This window comes from Phyllobates terribilis, unplaced genomic scaffold (assembly GCF_046119375.1).
Source record: "Phyllobates terribilis strain yellow unplaced genomic scaffold, ASM4611937v1 Scaffold_4__5_contigs__length_816908805, whole genome shotgun sequence".
Taxonomy (NCBI): Eukaryota; Metazoa; Chordata; class Amphibia; order Anura; family Dendrobatidae; genus Phyllobates; species Phyllobates terribilis.
In genome coordinates this window covers 9,397,617-9,411,305 of record NW_027362764.1, presented here as the reverse complement: position 1 = coordinate 9,411,305, position 13,689 = coordinate 9,397,617, and the positions used below count along the sequence as shown (strand labels likewise).

The following is a 13,689-nucleotide window of genomic DNA, read 5'->3' as shown; positions in this document are numbered from 1 at the left end:
TGTGGGGGTGTAGTGACGGTGTGTGGGGTGTAGTGACGGTGTCTGTGGGGTGTAGTGACGGTGTCTGTGGGGTGTAGTGACGGTGTCTGTGGGGTGTAGTGACGGTGTCTGTGGGGGTGTAGTGACGGTGTCTGTGGGGGTGTAGTGACGGTGTGTGGGGTGTAGTGACAGTGTCTGTGGGGTGTAGTGACGGTGTCTGTGGGGTGTAGTGACGGTGTCTGTGGGGTGTAGTGACGGTGTCTGTGGGGTGTAGTGATGGTGTGTGGGGTGTAGTGACGGTGTCTGTGGGGTGTAGTGACGGTGTGTGGGGTGTAGTGACGGTGTGTGTGGGGTGTAGTGATGGTGTCTGTGGGTGTGTAGTGACAGTGTCTGTGGGGTGTAGTGACGGGGTGTGTGGGGTGTAGTGACGGGGTGTGGGGTGTAGTGACGGTGTGTGGGGTGTAGTGTCTGTGGGGTGTAGTGATGGTGTGTGGGGTGTAGTGACGGTGTCTGTGGGGGTGTAGTGACGGTGTCTGTGGGGTGTAGTGACGGTGTCTGTGGGGTGTAGTGACGGTGTGTGGGGTGTAGTGACGGTGTCTGTGGGGTGTAGTGACGGTGTCTGTGGGGTGTAGTGACGGTGTCTGTGGGGGTGTAGTGACGGTGTCTGTGGGGTGTAGTGACGGTGTCTGTGGGGGTGTAGTGACGGTGTCTGTGGGGGTGTAGTGACGGTGTCTGTGGGGTGTAGTGACGGTGTCTGTGGGGTGTAGTGACGGTGTGTGGGGTGTAGTGACGGTGTCTGTGGGGGTGTAGTGACAGTGTCTGTGGGGTGTAGTGACGGTGTGTGGGGTGTAGTGACGGTGTGTGGGGTGTAGTGACGGTGTGTGGGGGTGTAGTGACGGTGTCTGTGGGGTGTAGTGACGGTGTCTGTGGGGTGTAGTGACGGTGTCTGTGGGGTGTAGTGACGGTGTGTGGGGTGTAGTGACGGTGTCTGTGGGGGTGTAGTGACGGTGTGTGGGGTGTAGTGACGGTGTGTGGGGTGTAGTGACGGTGTGTGGGGTGTAGTGACGGTGTGTGGGGTGTAGTGACGGTGTGTGGGGTGTAGTGACGGTGTCTGTGGGGTGTAGTGACGGTGTCTGTGGGGTGCAGTGACGGTGTCTGTGGGGTGTAGTGACGGTGTCTGTGGGGTGTAGTGACGGTGTCTGTGGGGGTGTAGTGACGGTATCTGTGGGGGTGTAGTGACGGTGTCTGTGGGGTGTAGTGACGGTGTGTGGGGTGTAGTGACGGTGTGTGGGGTGTAGTGACGGTGTGTGGGGTGTAGTGACGGTGTGTGGGGTGTAGTGACGGTGTGTGGGGTGTAGTGACGGTGTGTGGGGTGTAGTGACGGTGTCTGTGGGGGTGTAGTGACGGTGTGTGGGGTGTAGTGACGGTGTCTGTGGGGTGTAGTGACGGTGTCTGTGGGGTGTAGTGACGGTGTCTGTGGGGGTGTAGTGACGGTGTCTGTGGGGGTGTAGTGACGGTGTCTGTGGGGTGTAGTGACTGTGTCTGTGGGGTGTAGTGACGGTGTCTGTGGGGTGTAGTGACGGTGTCTGTGGGGTGTAGTGACGGTGTGTGGGGTGTAGTGACGGTGTCTGTGGGGTGTAGTGGCGGTGTGTGGGGGTGTAGTGACGGTGTCTGTGGGGTGCAGTGACGGTGTCTGTGGGGTGTAGTGACGGTGTCTGTGGGGTGTAGTGACGGTGTCTGTGGGGTGTAGTGACGGTGTGTGGGGTGTAGTGACGGTGTCTGTGGGGTGTAGTGACGGTGTCTGTGGGGTGTAGTGACGGTGTGTGGGGTGTAGTGACGGTGTCTGTGGGGTGTAGTGATGGTGTCTGTGGGGTGTAGTGACGGTGTGTGGGGTGTAGTAACTGTGTGTGGGGTGTAGTGACGGTGTGTGGGGTGTAGTGACGGTGTGTGGGGTGTAGTGACGGTGTGTGGGGTGTAGTGACGGTGTCTGTGGGGTGTAGTGACGGTGTGTGGGGTGTAGTGACGGTGTGTGGGGTGTAGTGACGGTGTGTGGGGTGTAGTGACGGTGTCTGTGGGGTGTAGTGACGGTGTCTGTGGGGTGTAGTGACGGTGTCTGTGGGGTGTAGTGACGGTGTGTGGGGTGTAGTGACGGTGTGTGGGGTGTAGTGACGGTGTCTGTGGGGTGTAGTGACGGTGTCTGTGGGGGTGTAGTGACGGTGTCTGTGGGGTGTAGTGACGGTGTCTGTGGGGTGTAGTGACGGTGTCTGTGGGGTGTAGTGACGGTGTGTGGGGTGTAGTGACGGTGTGTGGGGTGTAGTGACGGTGTCTGTGGGGGTGTAGTGACGGTGTCTGTGGGGTGTAGTGACGGTGTGTGGGGTGTAGTGACGGTGTCTGTGGGGTGTAGTGACGGTGTCTGTGGGGTGTAGTGACGGTGTGTGGGGTGTAGTGACGGTGTGTGGGGTGTAGTGACGGTGTGTGGGGTGTAGTGACGGTGTGTGGGGTGTAGTGACGGTGTGTGGGGTGTAGTGACGGTGTCTGTGGGGTGTAGTGACGGTGTGTGGGGTGTAGTGACGGTGTCTGTGGGGGTGTAGTGACGGTGTCTGTGGGGTGTGCTGTCGGTGGACGTGTTGCTGTGTGATTGCAGTCGTGTCCTCTGCTCCTCCTGTGTTTCTGAAGGATTCTCCCAGGATGCTTTGCAGCGGCGGCGGCGGCAGTCTGGAGAGGGGTCTGGTCATGAGTTGTGGTCCAGATCATGTGACCTTCTGTCAGGATGAGTCAGGTGACCGGCGCTGTGTGCTCCGCAGAGCGGCTGCTCGGTGATGAGAGGTCGGTGCCTCATTAACCCCTTCCTCGCGGTCCCGTCCCTCATTAACCCCTTCCTCGCGGTCCCGTCCCTCATTAACCCCTTCCTCGCGGTTCGGTCCCTCATTAACCCCTTCCCTTCATCCTCACGTCTTGTTAACCCCTTCCTGGCCAGCTGCCTCCTGTCGTCTCGTTTGCATTAACCCTTTCTGTCTCCTGACTTCATGTATCCCATTATTTAACCCTTTCCTCCTTTATCGGTGTCCTTCGCCCGCTGCAGATCTCTGCAGATGGCTGTAATACCAGCCTCAGCCTGTGGTCAGGGGGCGCTGGAGAGCGCAGTGTGTGACCCTGTGTGACATCTAACCGCGCCTTGTGTTGGATCAGACATTGTCACATTTTTCTAGAAGACACGAAGCCACGCCCCATTGTCACTAATGTCTTGGCACAGACACATTAGTAAATCTGCGCACAATGCGATACAATCACAGTGCCCCCGCAGTGCGGTACAATCACAGTGCCCCCGCAGTGCGGTACAGTCACAGTGCCCCCGCAGTGCGGTACAATCAGAGTGCCCCCGCAGTGCGGTACAATCACAGTGCCCCCGCAGTGCGGTACAATCACAGTGCCCCCGCAGTGCAGTACAATCACAGTGCCCCCGCAGTGCAGTACAATCACAGTGCCCCCGCAGTGCAGTACAATCACAGTGCCCCCGCAGTGCGGTACAATCACAGTGCCCCCGCAGTGCAGTACAATCACAGTGCCCCCGCAGTGCGGTACAATCACAGTGCCCCCGCAGTGCGGTACAATCACAGTGCCCCCGCAGTGCGGTAAAATCAGAGTGCCCCCGCAGTGCGGTACAATCACAGTGCCCCCGCAGTGCGGTACAATCAGAGTGCCCCCGCAGTGCGGTACAATCAGAGTGCCCCCGCAGTGCGGTACAATCAGAGTGCCCCCGCAGTGCGGTACAATCACAGTGCCCCCGCAGTGCGGTACAATCACAGTGCCCCCGCAGTGCGGTACAATCAGAGTGCCCCCGCAGTGCGGTACAATCAGAGTGCCCCCGCAGTGCGGTACAATCAGAGTGCCCCCGCAGTGCGGTACAATCACAGTGCCCCCGCAGTGCGGTACAATCACAGTGCCCCCGCAGTGCGGTACAATCAGAGTGCCCCCGCAGTGCGGTACAATCACAGTGCCCCCGCAGTGCGGTACAATCAGAGTGCCCACGCAGTGCGGTACAATCACAGTGCCCCCGCAGTGCGGTACAATTACAGTGCCCCCGCAGTGCGGTACAATCAGAGTGCCCCCGCAGTGCGGTACAGTCACAGTGCCCCCGCAGTGCGGTACAATCACAGTGCCCCCGCAGTGCGGTACAGTCACAGTGCCCCCGCAGTGCGGTACAATCAGAGTGCCCCCGCAGTGCGGTACAATCACAGTGCCCCCGCAGTGCGGTAAAATCAGAGTGCCCCCGCAGTGCGGTACAATCACAGTGCCCCCGCAGTGCGGTACAATCAGAGTGCCCCCGCAGTGCGGTACAATCAGAGTGCCCCCGCAGTGCGGTACAATCAGAGTGCCCCCGCAGTGCGGTACAATCACAGTGCCCCCGCAGTGCGGTACAATCACAGTGCCCCCGCAGTGCGGTACAATCAGAGTGCCCCCGCAGTGCGGTACAATCAGAGTGCCCCCGCAGTGCGGTACAATCACAGTGCCCCCGCAGTGCGGTACAATCACAGTGCCCCCGCAGTGCGGTACAATCACAGTGCCCCCGCAGTGCGGTACAATCAGAGTGCCCCCGCAGTGCGGTACAATCACAGTGCCCCCGCAGTGCGGTACAATCAGAGTGCCCACGCAGTGCGGTACAATCACAGTGCCCCCGCAGTGCGGTACAATTACAGTGCCCCCGCAGTGCGGTACAATCAGAGTGCCCCCGCAGTGCGGTACAATCAGAGTGCCCCCGCAGTGCGGTACAATCAGAGTGCCCCCGCAGTGCGGTACAATCAGAGTGCCCCCGCAGTGCGGTACAATCAGAGTGCCCCCGCAGTGCGGTACAATCACAGTGCCCCCGCAGTGCGGTACAATCAGAGTGCCCCCGCAGTGCGGTACAATCAGAGTGCCCACGCAGTGCGGTACAATCACAGTGCCCCCGCAGTGCGGTACAATTACAGTGCCCCCGCAGTGCGGTACAATCAGAGTGCCCCCGCAGTGCGGTACAATCAGAGTGCCCCCGCAGTGCGGTACAATCACAGTGCCCCCGCAGTGCGGTACAATCACAGTGCCCCTGCAGTGCGGTACAATCACAGTGCCCCCGCAGTGCGGTACAATCACAGTGCCCCCGCAGTGCGGTACAATCACAGTGCCCCCGCAGTGCGGTACAATCACAGTGCCCCCGCAGTGCGGTACAATCAGAGTGCCCCCGCAGTGCGGTACAATCACAGTGCCCCCGCAGTGCGGTACAATCACAGTGCCCCCGCAGTGCGGTACAATCACAGTGCCCCCGCAGTGCGGTACAATCACAGTGCCCCCGCAGTGCGGTACAATCAGAGTGCCCCCGCAGTGCCGTACAATCAGAGTGCCCCCGCAGTGCGATACAATCAGAGTGCCCCCGCAGTGCGGTACAATCAGAGTGCCCCCGCAGTGTGGTACAATCACAGTGCCCCCGCAGTGCGGTACAATCAGAGTGCCCCCGCAGTGCGGTACAATCAAAGCGCCCCCGCAGTGCCATACAATCAGAGCGCCCCCGCAGTGCCATACAATCACAGTGCTCCCGCAGTGCGGTACAATCACAGTGCCCCCGCAGTGCGGTACAATCAGAGTGCCCCCGCAGTGCGATACAATCAGAGCGCCCCCGCAGTGCGATACAATCAGAGCGCCCCCGCAGTGCGGTACAATCAGAGTGCCCCCGCAGTGCGGTACAATCACAGTGCCCCCGCAGTGCGGTACAATCACAGTGCCCCCGCAGTGCGGTACAATCACAGTGCCCCCGCAGTGCGGTACAATCACAGTGCCCCCGCAGTGCGGTACAATCACAGTGCCCCCGCAGTGCGGTACAATCAGAGTGCCCCCGCAGTGCGGTACAATCACAGTGCCCCCGCAGTGCGGTACAATCACAGTGCCCCCGCAGTGCGGTACAATCACAGTGCCCCCGCAGTGCGGTACAATCAGAGTGCCCCCGCAGTGCGGTACAATCAGAGTGCCCCCGCAGTGCCGTACAATCAGAGTGCCCCCGCAGTGCGATACAATCAGAGTGCCCCCGCAGTGCGGTACAATCAGAGTGCCCCCGCAGTGTGGTACAATCACAGTGCCCCCGCAGTGCGGTACAATCAGAGTGCCCCCGCAGTGCGGTACAATCAAAGCGCCCCCGCAGTGCCATACAATCAGAGCGCCCCCGCAGTGCCATACAATCACAGTGCTCCCGCAGTGCGGTACAATCACAGTGCCCCCGCAGTGCGGTACAATCAGAGTGCCCCCGCAGTGCGATACAATCAGAGCGCCCCCGCAGTGCGATACAATCAGAGCGCCCCCGCAGTGCGGTACAATCACAGTGCCCCCGCAGTGCGGTACAATCACAGTGCCCCCGCAGTGCGATACAATCAGAGTGCCCCCGCAGTGCGATACAATCAGAGTGCCCTCGCAGTGCGGTACAATCACAGTGCCCCCGCAGTGCGGTACAATCAGAGTGCCCCCGCAGTGCGGTACAATCACAGTGCCCCCGCAGTGCGGTACAATCAGAGTGCCCCCGCAGTGCGGTACAATCACAGTGCCCCCGCAGTGCGGTACAATCACAGTGCCCCCGCAGTGCGGTACAATCAGAGTGCCCTCGCAGTGCGATACAATCACAGTGCCCCGCAGTGCGGTACAATCAGAGTGCCCCCGCAGTGCGGTACAATCAGAGTGCCCCCGCAGTGCCGTACAATCAGAGTGCCCCCGCAGTGCGGTACAGTCAGAGTGCCCCCGCAGTGCCGTACAATCAGAGTGCCCCCGCAGTGCGGTACAATCAGAGTGCCCTCGCAGTGCGATACAATCAGAGTGCCCCCGCAGTGCGGTACAATCAGAGTGCCCTCGCAGTGCGATACAGTCACAGTGCCCCCGCAGTGCGGTACAATCAGAGTGCCCCCGCAGTGCGGTACAATCACAGTGCCCCCGCAGTGCGGTACAATCAGAGTGCCCTCGCAGTGTGATACAATCACAGTGCCCCCGCAGTGCGGTACAATCAGTGTGCCCCCGCAGTGCGGTACAATCAGAGTGCCCCCGCAGTGCGATACAATCACATTGCCCCCGCAGTGCGATACAATCAGAGTGCCCCCGCAGTGCGATACAATCACAGTGCCCTCGCAGTGCGATACAATCACAGTGCCCCCGCAGTGCGATACAATCAGAGTGCCCCCGCAGTGCGGTACAATCAGAGTGCCCCCGCAGTGCGATACAATCACATTGCCCCCGCAGTGCGGTACAATCAGAGTGCCCCCGCAGTGCGATACAATCAGAGTGCCCTCGCAGTGCGGTACAATCACAGTGCCCCCGCAATGCGGTACAATCAGAGTGCCCCCGCAGTGCGGTACAATCAGAGTGCCCCCGCAGTGCGGTACAATCACAGTGCCCCCGCAGTGCGGTACAATCAGAGTGCCCCCGCAGTGCGGTACAATCACAGTGCCCCCGCAGTGCGGTACAATCACAGTGCCCCCGCAGTGCGGTACAATCAGAGTGCCCTCGCAGTGCGATACAATCACAGTGCCCCGCAGTGCGGTACAATCAGAGTGCCCCCGCAGTGCGGTACAATCAGAGTGCCCCCGCAGTGCGGTACAATCAGAGTGCCCTCGCAGTGCGGTACAATCAGAGTGCCCCCGCAGTGCGATACAATCACATTGCCCCCGCAGTGCGGTACAATCAGAGTGCCCCCGCAGTGCGGTACAATCAGAGTGCCCTCGCAGTGCGATACAGTCACAGTGCCCCCGCAGTGCGGTACAATCAGAGTGCCCCCGCAGTGCGGTACAATCACAGTGCCCCCGCAGTGCGGTACAATCAGAGTGCCCCCGCAGTGCGGTACAATCACAGTGCCCCCGCAGTGCGGTACAATCACAGTGCCCTCGCAGTGCGATACAATCACAGTGCCCCCGCAGTGCGGTACAATCAGAGTGCCCCCGCAGTGCGATACAATCACATTGCCCCCGCAGTGCGATACAATCAGAGTGCCCCCGCAGTGCGGTACAATCACAGTGCCCTCGCAGTGCGGTACAATCACAGTGCCCCCGCAGTGCGATACAATCAGAGTGCCCCCGCAGTGCGGTACAATCAGAGTGCCCCCGCAGTGCGATACAATCACATTGCCCCCGCAGTGCGATACAATCAGAGTGCCCCCGCAGTGCGGTACAATCACAGTGCCCTCGCAGTGCGATACAATCACAGTGCCCCCGCAGTGCGATACAATCAGAGTGCCCCCGCAGTGCGGTACAATCAGAGTGCCCCCGCAGTGCGGTACAATCAGAGTGCCCCCGCAGTGCGATACAATCACATTGCCCCCGCAGTGCGGTACAATCAGAGTGCCCTCGCAGTGCGATACAATCACAGTGCCCCCGCAGTGCGATACAATCAGAGTGCCCCCGCAGTGCGGTACAATCAGAGTGCCCCCGCAGTGCGATACAATCACAGTGCCCCCGCAGTGCGATACAATCACAGTGCCCCCGCAGTGCGGTACAATCAGAGTGCCCCCGCAGTGCGGTACAATCAGAGTGCCCCCGCAGTGCGATACAATCACATTGCCCCCGCAGTGCGGTACAATCAGAGTGCCCTCGCAGTGCGATACAATCACAGTGCCCCCGCAGTGCGATACAATCAGAGTGCCCCCGCAGTGCGGTACAATCAGAGTGCCCCCGCAGTGCGGTACAATCAGAGTGCCCCCGCAGTGCGGTACAATCAGAGTGCCCCCGCAGTGCGATACAATCACATTGCCCCCGCAGTGCGGTACAATCAGAGTGCCCTCGCAGTGCGATACAATCACAGTGCCCCCGCAGTGCGATACAATCAGAGTGCCCCCGCAGTGTGGTACAATCAGAGTGCCCCCGCAGTGCGGTACAATCAGAGTGCCCCCGCAGTGCGGTACAATCAGAGTGCCCCCGCAGTGCGGTACAATCAGAGTGCCCCCGCAGTGCGGTACAATCAGAGTGCCCCCGCAGTGCGATACAATCTTGGAGCCGAGCGGTGCAGTAAAGTTTCCCCCTGGCCACAGGATTCAGGCGCCTTCTTCGATGCCGGCAATGTGCCGCTTGGTGGTAGACGTGCCCGATGTCTGGCAGGCTGGGCCACAGGGACATTGTAGGACAGAGGAATACAGGAGCCGTTCTGACCCCGGGGCAGGACACGGTGTGGAGATGCATGGGCAGTACCATGTGAGTGGAAGTGTAGGCACCAAACTCCAGGGGCGTACAATGCCAGCTGCACTCACCTCAAAGCCAAAGAGCTGAGACTACACAGCGGAGAGGGAGCGCTGCACGGCGGGGAGAGGGCATTACACAGCAGAGAGGGAGTGCTGCACGGCGGAGAGAGGGCATTACACGGTAGAGAGGGAGCGCTGCACGGCGGAGAGAAGGCATTACACAGCAGAGAGGGAGCGCTGCACGGCGGGGAGAGGGCATTACACAGCAGAGAGGGAGTGCTGCACGGCGGGGAGAGGGCATTACACAGCAGAGAGGGAGTGCTGCACGGCGGAGAGAGGGCATTACACAGCGGAGAGGGAGCGCTGCACGGCGGGGAGAGGGCATTACACAGCAGAGAGGGAGCGCTGCACGGCGGGGAGAGGGCATTACACAGCAGAGAGGGAGCGCTGCACGGCGGAGAGAGGGCATTACACGGTAGAGAGGGAGCGCTGCACGGCGGAGAGAAGGCATTACACAGCAGAGAGGGAGCGCTGTGTGGTGGAGAGAGGGCATTACACTGCAGAGAGGGAGCGCTGCACGGCGGAGAGAGGGCATTACACAGCAGAGAGGGAGCGCTGCACGGCGGAGAGAGGGCATTACACAGCAGAGAGGGAGCGCTGCACGGCGGAGAGAGGGCATTACACGGCGGAGAGAGGGCATTACACAGCAGAGAGGGAGCGCTGTGTGGTGGAGAGAGGGCATTACACTGCAGAGAGGGAGCGCTGCACGGCGGAGAGAGGGCATTACACAGCAGAGAGGGAGCGCTGCACGGCGGAGAGAGGGCATTACACAGCAGAGAGGGAGCGCTGCACGGCGGAGAGAGGGCATTACACAGCAGAGAGGGAGCGCTGTGTGGTGGAGAGAGGGCATTACACTGCAGAGAGGGAGCGCTGCACGGCGGAGAGAGGGCATTACACAGCAGAGAGGGAGCACTGCACGGCGGAGAGAGGGCATTACACGGCAGAGAGGGAGCGCTGCACGGCGGAGAGAGGGCATTACACAGCAGAGAGGGAGCGCTGTGTGGTGGAGAGAGGGCATTACACTCCAGAGAGGGAGCGCTGCACGGCGGAGAGAGGGCATTACACAGCAGAGAGGGAGCGCTGCACAGCGGAGAGAGGGCATTACACGGCAGAGAGGGAGCGCTGTGTGGTGGAGAGAGGGCATTACACTGCAGAGAGGGAGCGCTGCGCGGCGGAGAGAGGGCATTACACAGCAGAGAGGGAGCGCTGCACGGCGGAGAGAGGGCATTACACGGGGGAGAGGGAGCGCTGCACGGTGGAGAGAGGGCATTACACGGCAGAAAGGGAGTGCTGCACGGCGGGGAGAGGGCATTACACAGCAGAGAGGGAGTGCTGCACGGCGGAGAGAGGGCATTACACAGCGGAGAGGGAGCGCTGCACGGCGGGGAGAGGGCATTACACAGCAGAGAGGGAGCGCTGCACGGCGGGGAGAGGGCATTACACAGCAGAGAGGGAGCGCTGCACGGCGGAGAGAGGGCATTACACGGTAGAGAGGGAGCGCTGCACGGCGGAGAGAAGGCATTACACAGCAGAGAGGGAGCGCTGTGTGGTGGAGAGAGGGCATTACACTGCAGAGAGGGAGCGCTGCACGGCGGAGAGAGGGCATTACACAGCAGAGAGGGAGCGCTGCACGGCGGAGAGAGGGCATTACACAGCAGAGAGGGAGCGCTGCACGGCGGAGAGAGGGCATTACACGGCGGAGAGAGGGCATTACACAGCAGAGAGGGAGCGCTGTGTGGTGGAGAGAGGGCATTACACTGCAGAGAGGGAGCGCTGCACGGCGGAGAGAGGGCATTACACAGCAGAGAGGGAGCGCTGCACGGCGGAGAGAGGGCATTACACAGCAGAGAGGGAGCGCTGCACGGCGGAGAGAGGGCATTACACAGCAGAGAGGGAGCGCTGTGTGGTGGAGAGAGGGCATTACACTGCAGAGAGGGAGCGCTGCACGGCGGAGAGAGGGCATTACACAGCAGAGAGGGAGCACTGCACGGCGGAGAGAGGGCATTACACGGCAGAGAGGGAGCGCTGCACGGCGGAGAGAGGGCATTACACAGCAGAGAGGGAGCGCTGTGTGGTGGAGAGAGGGCATTACACTCCAGAGAGGGAGCGCTGCACGGCGGAGAGAGGGCATTACACAGCAGAGAGGGAGCGCTGCACAGCGGAGAGAGGGCATTACACGGCAGAGAGGGAGCGCTGTGTGGTGGAGAGAGGGCATTACACTGCAGAGAGGGAGCGCTGCGCGGCGGAGAGAGGGCATTACACAGCAGAGAGGGAGCGCTGCACGGTGGAGAGAGGGCATTACACGGCTGAGAGGGAGCGCTGCACGGCGGAGAGAGGGCATTACACGGGGGAGAGGGAGCGCTGCACGGTGGAGAGAGGGCATTACACGGCAGAAAGGGAGCGCTGCACGGCGGAGAGAGGGCATTACACGGCAGAGAGGGAGCGCTGCACGGCGGAGAGAGGGCATTACACGGGGGAGAGGGAACGCTGCACGGTGGAGAGGGTATTACACGGCAGAGAGGGAGCGCTGCACGGCGGAGAGAGGGCATTACACTGTGGAGAGGGAGCGCTGCACGGTGGAGAGAGGGCATTACACGGCAGAAAGGGAGCGCTGCACGGCGGAGAGAGGGCATTACACGGCAGAGAGAGCGCTGCACGGCGCAGAGAGGGCATTACACGGTGGAGAGGGAGCGCTGCACGGTGGAGAGAGGGCATTACACGGCAGAGAGGGAGCGCTGCACGGCGGAGAGAGGGCATTACACTGCAGAGAGGGAGCGCTGCATGGCGGAGAGACGGCATTACACGGTGGAGAGGGACCGCTGGATGGTGGAGAGAGGGCATTACACAGCAGAGAGGGAGCGCTGCACGGCGGAGAGAGGGCATTACACGGCAGAGAGGGAGCGCTGCACGGCGGAGAGAGGGCATTACACGTGGGAGAGGGAGCTCTGCATGGTGGAGAGAGGGCATTACACAGCAGAGAGGGAGCACTGCACGGCGGAGAGAGGGCATTACACGGCAGAGAGGGAGCGCTGCACGGCGGAGAGAGGGCATTACACAGCAGAGAGGGAGCGCTGTGTGGTGGAGAGAGGGCATTACACTCCAGAGAGGGAGCGCTGCACGGCGGAGAGAGGGCATTACACAGCAGAGAGGGAGCGCTGCACAGCGGAGAGAGGGCATTACACGGCAGAGAGGGAGCGCTGTGTGGTGGAGAGAGGGCATTACACTGCAGAGAGGGAGCGCTGCGCGGCGGAGAGAGGGCATTACACAGCAGAGAGGGAGCGCTGCACGGCGGAGAGAGGGCATTACACGGCTGAGAGGGAGCGCTGCACGGCGGAGAGAGGGCATTACACGGGGGAGAGGGAGCGCTGCACGGTGGAGAGAGGGCATTACACGGCAGAAAGGGAGCGCTGCACGGCGGAGAGAGGGAATTACACGGCAGAGAGGGAGCGCTGCACGGCGGAGAGAGGGCATTACACGGGGGAGAGGGAACGCTGCACGGTGGAGAGGGTATTACACGGCAGAGAGGGAGCGCTGCACGGCGGAGAGAGGGCATTACACTGTGGAGAGGGAGCGCTGCACGGTGGAGAGAGGGCATTACACGGCAGAAAGGGAGCGCTGCACGGCGGAGAGAGGGCATTACACGGCAGAGAGAGCGCTGCACGGCGCAGAGAGGGCATTACACGGTGGAGAGGGAGCGCTGCACGGTGGAGAGAGGGCATTACACGGCAGAGAGGGAGCGCTGCACGGCGGAGAGAGGGCATTACACTGCAGAGAGGGAGCGCTGCATGGCGGAGAGACGGCATTACACGGTGGAGAGGGACCGCTGGATGGTGGAGAGAGGGCATTACACAGCAGAGAGGGAGCGCTGCACGGCGGAGAGAGGGCATTACACGGCAGAGAGGGAGCGCTGCACGGCGGAGAGAGGGCATTACACGACAGAGAGGGACCGCTGGATGGTGGAGAGAGGGCATTACACGGCAGAGAGGGAGCGCTGCACGTGGAGAGAAGGCATTACACGGCAGAGAGGGAGCGCTGCACGGCGGAGAGAAGGCATTACACGTGGGAGAGGGAGCTCTGCATGGTGGAGAGAGGGCATTACACGGCAGAGAGGGAGCGCTGCAGGGCGGAGAGAGGGCATTACATGGCAGAGAGGGAGCGCTGCACGGTGGAGAGAGGGCATTACACGGTGGAGAGGCAGCGCTGCATGGTGGAGAGAGGGCATTACACGGTGGAGAGGGAGCGCTGCACGGCGGAGAGAGGGCATTACGCGGCAGAGAGGGACCGCTGGACGGTGGAGAGAGGGCATTACACGGTGAAGAGGGAGCGCTGCACGGTGGAGAGAGGCCATTACACGGCAGAGAGGGAGCGCTGCACGGTGGAGAGAGGCCATTACACGGCAGAGAGGGTGCGCTGCACGGCGGAGAGAGGACATTACAGGGCAGAGAGGGAGCGAGGCACGGCGGAGAGAGGGCATTACA

General features: G+C 61.5%; 1 protein-coding gene across 2 annotated transcripts in view; it reads left to right on the top strand.

Annotated features, from left to right (window-relative positions):
• SLC4A2 (solute carrier family 4 member 2) overlaps positions 1-13,689 on the top strand; it is a 364,938-nt gene that overhangs the window by 72,477 nt on the left and 278,772 nt on the right. Inside the window, exon 1 of one of the 2 annotated variants that reach the window (XM_073677121.1) lies at positions 2,659-2,805. The exons of the other annotated variant lie outside the window; for it this stretch is intronic. The gene's annotated coding sequence lies outside the window, so the exon portion shown is untranslated. Of the gene's footprint in view, positions 1-2,658; positions 2,806-13,689 lie in introns of those variants that run through there. 2 annotated transcript variants of the gene reach the window in all.